A 6,389-nucleotide genomic window follows, 5' to 3' on the forward strand; every position below is an offset into this window, starting at 1 on the left:
ACATACTTCACAAATCTCAAGTGAGCCAAACTAGGCTTTTATCCCCTGACAGCAATCTTTCATGAGCTGGACAATTGTCCCCAGTGTGAGGCTGGCTGGCACCCTACATACAGGAATATCAAGGCCCCTTTTCCCTTTCATGCTTTGCCTCCTCAGCCACACTCTCCCTTTTTTAATATCTACATCACGAAGGAAACCACGGTAACATCAGTGCTCTGTGGAGCACAGTTGACCACTCGAAAGAGGGAGAGTGAGTTCAGCCTATCACTGGAGATCCGAGTATGATTGGGGAAATATCCTGAAATAGTCCATGATTTGAAGAAACGGATAGATGGCTAGAATAATATGCTAGATGGTAGTCAAGTTACTAACTGCAGAAGTGATTTGATAAAATTCTCACTGTGTCTCCTAATTTAGGAGAAATATTGAGTCTGATGAATGGGTAAAATTCCCAGGTGAAAAGAATTTGGTCTGTAAGATTTGGCAGCACCCTGAGCTTTGCCATATCCGATGGTCTGGCTCTCGTGGCAGCACCTAGTGAAGGCCCAGGTGTCCTTCTGACAACCTTTACCGCCTACCATTTTGTCCTTACTCATGTTGAATCACCACGCACAGGCTGTTGAATTCAGCTGTCTGTGGAAAAATTATACCAACCACATGCTTAGACAGAAGGAATACAATATATGGCTTAATTTGTATCTACAAAGCTAAGCAACATGGAAAAAACCAAGCCTGCTCAGTCACTTCCAAGAGGACAAATGAAGACTTTTCAAGGTAACCATAATCAGTTGCCATTCAAAATAATAAGAGACATTGACTTGAATCTTAGAGTTGATGCAACTGAGTGTGTCACTCAGTATTCAATAAGTAGGGAGTTGTTTATTGGGAGGGCTCGGGCTTGCCAATCAGAAGTCTTGGCTGATTGTAGCACTTCCTAGTTCTCCTTCTGCAGGTCAGTTACTTTTTTTGTTGTTGTTGTTGTTGAGACGGAGTTTCGCTCTTGTACCCAGGCTGGAGTGCAATGGCGCTATCTCGGCTCACCGCAACCTCTGCCTCCTGGGTTCAGGCAATTCTCCTGCCTCAGCCCCCTAAGTAGCTAGGATTACAGGCACGCGCCACCATGCCCAGCTAATTTTTTGTATTTTTAGTAGAGACGGGGTTTCACCATGTTGACCAGGATGGTCTCGATCCCTTGACCTCGTGATCCACCCGCCTCGGCCTCCCAAAGTGCTGGGATTACAGGCGTGAGCCACTGCGCCCGGCCAGGTCAGTTACTTTAATTGTAAAAGTGTACTCCTTTTTAGTAGCTATCAACACCTTGGTAGGTTTATTTCTTTTACTTCTTTGTATTCCTTCCACTACACAAAACACAAACCCTTGTTCATAGTTGGCTCCCAGTAAATATTTACTGAAAGAACAAATGGATGGAAGAAGGATGATTTACGGTATGTCTATGGTTGCTGAAAGAATGGGGAAAATGTAAAATCACCTTGAAAAGTTAATAGATAATAAATACAAGAAGTTTTATTTGTAAAAAGGCAATAGATAATAAATACAAGAAGTTTTATTCATAAGTGGATGCTGCTATTTTATCAACATCCCAGAGAAATAAATGTGCCCAAAGAACATTTATTTGACCAGTTCAATCAACTAACCAGAAATTCAGTTGAAACCTAAGCTTGACGGGTACTGACTGAAGTGGCTGGGTAGTGGAGTTGACCTCGTTGGCCTTTTTGTGGTCCATGTTTTAGTGGTGACCCAGTATTCCTCTCAGAAACTAGAAGGAAAGAAAAAGGGAGGCAGGGCTTCAACTGTGCCATGATATGGTTCAGAGTATTGGCTGAGAGCTAGTAGACCTGGTTTCTCCTCAGACTTGGCGGGGGGCTTCCTGGCCATTGCTATGGAATGTAATGGCCAGGAAGTACACTGAGAAGAGATGGAGCAAAGAGCTAGCCTGAAAGAGAGTAAACTATGGTCTGCTGGTCCCAGATCCATGCCATTCTTTCATGCCTTCCTCTGTACTGCAGTCCACTCGCTAGAGGAAGATTAGAAGATAGGAGGAAGAAGGCTTTTTTGTCTGCTACTGGTAGAGCCACTAGTAACAGTTGTAGTACCAAGATCAGCAACTACGGGCTCTGGCAGCTCCATAGGTGACACTGAGCTTTAGCAGTGTCAGTCCTGGTTTTTCCTGGTTTCACCAGCATCAGAGTGTGGTGTCCTGGGTTCCTGGTCAGAGGGAACAGTGTAGATCTGACCATAGCAGTGGTAGCAGCAGCAGCATCTTTAGAAACTCAGCAGAGACTGCGGGCTTGAAAGTTTCAATCAAGGTTGAAAAACCCCAGCTTCCTGATCTCTGGGGCACATTTCCCTCTCTGTGTGCTCCCCTGGCCCATCTAAAACCTTTGTAGCCTTCTTTCTCCATTAATTCCTTCTGTTTGAAACATCCAGAGTAGTTTCTGTTTATCTGTCCAGATACTGATTGATACATCTCCCACACCTCACCTCTCTCCCAGGACAGGATCAAAGTGTTGGGAGTGCCACAGCCTGCTTCACCTAGAAAGTAAGAAAAGAAAAAGAGAACTGAACGGTACCACACCTTACAAAGTTCAACCCCATTTTGAAAATCAGGAAATTTGTAAGCCACCCTTAAGTCGGCCAACCCCTTATGACATGTATTCATGGTGGTGCTGTGGTGCGCCACTGAGATCCCCCATGAGGACTGAAGGATTTATCTCCTTGAAGCTAGAATTGCTCCCAAAAGAGCATCCCCAACTGTCAACCCTCTTCAGGATTTGTCTAGGCTTAAGAAAACTAGGCAGAGGCAGCCCCCACCCAGTGACTGATCAGCAGGGAACTAGAAAAACCCAAGCTCATATTCCAGCAATGAAGGGCCATACCAGCTCCAGAGCTTCCCGTGGAATCAGCCGAGACCTTTGCTGAGACTCCGTCACAGCCCAACTTCTCCCTCGTTCCAATCTGCCTTCTTCCCTTCTCTTCCATGGGAGTTTATCCCAAGAGTGCTCCCTAATAAGCCCTACATACTCATCCCTGCCTCAGAGTCTGCTGCCAAAGAGACATATATATGTGCTGGAGCCGCCACAACAAAGTGCTACTGACTGGGTGGCCTAAACAAGAGTTATTGGCTTACAGTTCTGCAGGCTGGAAATCCAAGATCAAGGTGTCCGCAGCACTGGTTCCTTCTGAGGGCTGTGAGGGAAGGACTTGCTCCAGGCCCCTCTCCTTGGCTTGTAGAGAACTGTCTTTATGTTCACATGGCAGTCTCCGTGTCTGTGGATCTGTCTCCAAATTTCCCCTTTTTATAAGGACGTCAGTCTTATTGGATTAGGGCCCACCTAACGACCTAATTTTAACTTGATTGCCTCTATAATACCTCATCTCCAAACAAGGGCACCGCTGAGGCACTGGAGTTAGGACTTTACCACGTGAATTTGGGAGGGTTGGGGGGAAACAATTCAGCCATAACAGGACCCAACCTGCAAACCTATCAATTGTCTTTTCTACTAGGAGGCCATTGACATGGATCTGCCAGCTTTCTGAGCCTTTCCACAGATTCAAGCCCGGTCACATCAAGGCGCCTTATTAAAGGGTCTGCCCACTCAAAAGGAGAAGGAACAAAAGATGCTTAGGGAGGTTAGTTATGGGTTCCCCAACACAGGCTGGCAATGTTTTAATCAGGAACAATAGAGTCTGATTCGCAGACTAGAGGGAAACCTGAAATGGGGCATCTATTGGGAAATATGCATTTACAAGGAAGCTATTTATCACACATAGCTGGCTGATGAGAAATGTGGCTGATACATTAACTCTGGAAGGGTGTCCAGGAGTCTAACATAATTAGGCTCTATGTCCTTTGTTCTCAAAATTAATAACAGTACGACAATGAGTAAAGGCAGGAGGAGGAAAGTACAGGCAAACAGATGATAGTTTTAGTTTTTGTGTTTTGTTTTGTTTTGTTTTATACTAGAGAAGGAGCAATTTTCTTTTTCTTTTTCTCTTTTCTCTCTTTTTTTTTTTTTAATTTTGAGACAGAGTCTCACTCTATCACCCAGGCTGGAGTGCAGTGGCATGATCTCGGCTCACTGCAACCTCCACCTCCCAGGTTCAAGCGATTCTCCTGCCTCAGCCTCCTGAGTAGCTGGGACTACAGGCATGAGACACCACACTCGGCTAATTTTGTATTTTTAGTAGAGACAGGGTTTCACCATGTTGGCCAGGCTGGTCTCAAACTCCTGGCCTCAAGTTATCTACCAGCCTTGGCCTCCAAAGTGCTGGGATTACAAGTGTGAACCACCATGCCCCACCCTATTTTTTCAATTTACTGATAGAGTTACCATGGCATTACTATGTTTTTCTCTGCATACACATTGCCTGGGTTCCAAGCTGAAAATGCAAAGATGCATTGCTGTAGAAAGCATTGTCACAGTAAAAAGCCTTAAGAGTCAGCATTTTGTTAGTGGGGGCAGGGCCACAGGAAATGAGGGCTACAGAGAAATTTATGCATGAATGCTTAAAAGCAACCTAAAGCCAGCCTGCACTTGGGAACTCAAGTTGGTGTTACAGTCTGTATCTGGAGCCATCAAAACCATGTTGGGATGGGGCATTTGAAGGAGTACAAACAGGCAGGGTTACAATCTGGCCCTGGGCCCTAAATCCCAAGAACACTGGCCTCAAAAAACATCAGAAAGCAATGGAGGTCTGAGAATCAAGTGCAAATGTGCTCATGTGCCAAGAAAACCTAAGATGGCTATTTTCACAGCATACTGGGGCTTGGCCAGGTTCCAGAAGCCATCAGCAAAGTAGCCTGCCCTGATACTTCAAAGGAAGAAGTCGCACTGATAAATCCTGCCCACACTCTGCACCGCACACACTTCATCTTGAGGTATATAATACCACAACAATGAGTCACTGGGCTGGAGCCTGAGGCCTGGCCACAGGACAGAAAGAAGGAAAAAAGCCTCTCACATCTGTTGTCTAGGGCAATTCCCCTCACTCTTCAAAACTGCATAAAAACAGAATAATAAAAACTGTCACAGGGCACATGAGTTATGGCCTGGTTTATCTGTACAGCGTCCCCCAGCAGAACTGTAACGAACTTGGCCCACCCTTTTTCTTTACCACATTTTATCACATTTTGATAAAACTCATCAGACAGGGAGTAAGCAATCTACCTTATTCCTTAGATTGAGGTCAGATATCTCAGGAAGCCTTTAAACCATGAGACAAGCTAAGAGTTTTTCTTTAACATACTCACACGCTCATACCTTTTCAGGAGACATGACACCTGGAAAACCTCAGCTTTCTGAACTGAACTCAGTATAAATGAAAATTCAGCAAATATTCACAAGAATACCCAAGGTAACGAATAACAAGCCTAGGTGTCATGGAAGAGAAGAAAGCAACAAGGGGATGCCAAGGTCAAGAGCCTTTGCTTCTTCGTGGGGGTTGGGCAGGGAGAAATCATAATTCCTTTGCTACAAATCCTGCACTGTCTGGACTGCTCATGGGCTGACTGGCAGTTTGGTCAGGCAATAGAACTTTTCCCATCCTGTCATTTAGCGAGGGTCTATGGAAAGATAGTGGAAATCTACATCTTCTGCTGGGTAAGACAAGTCAGTCAACAAACGCAGTGAGTGCACGGTATGCTGGAGGCTAAATTCTTAAGAGACACATTTGTTTAGATGTGTGCATGTGGCCGTGTTTGCACTGAGGCAGCTTTTTGGGCACACAGACATGTCTCCGCCCACTCACTCACACCTACCCCGCTCCCACCCTTACCCGAACCCCCACCTGCACCCCACCCCACTTTTTTCTTAAGACTATAATTATGCATAACCGCTAAGAGTAAACACTTTCCAGATGACCTACACAAAAATTCTTTTCCAAAGACTTTTCTTGGTTTCAGGTGAGTTCTCATTTTCCTTTTGCTAAAGTTTTTGTTTATCTCCCTCAGGGTACCAAACGCAGTCAGATGATACTCCCTGGCAGCATCTGAGAGCAAGCCCCACCACCACATCTGTCAATAAAAAGAAAACGAGGCGCTGCCAATTTGTCTATTTATAGGTGCCAATAAAATTCTGTGCAGAACTGTAGTCAACAAGACTATTTCAGAAGGGGTGGCCAACAGTGTGGCCTTTCACTGGCGTGGGACACCTTTGTCATCACCTAAGAAATAAAACCTGCCAAGTTTTCTGTGAGGCTCTCAATAAATCTTACTGAGTAATTCCACACACATCAACCACCCTAACTTGAGGAAAGCCAACTTGGTGAGCATTATGTTGATTTACCAAGATAAGGAGCCTGGAGTTTATGGCAAGCAGTGCTTGAGGCCCCCCAGGGAGTGCGAAACAGTCCAAACCATAGGCAGGAGA

At 45.2% G+C, this 6,389-nt stretch overlaps 1 long non-coding RNA gene across 1 annotated transcript; it reads left to right on the top strand.

Moving 5' to 3' along the window:
• Positions 1-251: 251 nt before the first annotated feature.
• Positions 252-6,105, top strand: LOC105723914 (uncharacterized). The gene is made up of 3 exons (XR_001108925.1): positions 252-774; positions 3,526-3,651; positions 5,972-6,105. It is a non-coding gene; the product is annotated as an uncharacterized LOC105723914 (long non-coding RNA).
• The last annotated feature ends 284 nt before the right edge of the window (positions 6,106-6,389 follow it).

This window comes from Aotus nancymaae, unplaced genomic scaffold (assembly GCF_030222135.1).
Source record: "Aotus nancymaae isolate 86718 unplaced genomic scaffold, 86718_ANA_hifiasm-v0.15.2.pri h1tg000014l, whole genome shotgun sequence".
Taxonomy (NCBI): Eukaryota; Metazoa; Chordata; class Mammalia; order Primates; family Aotidae; genus Aotus; species Aotus nancymaae.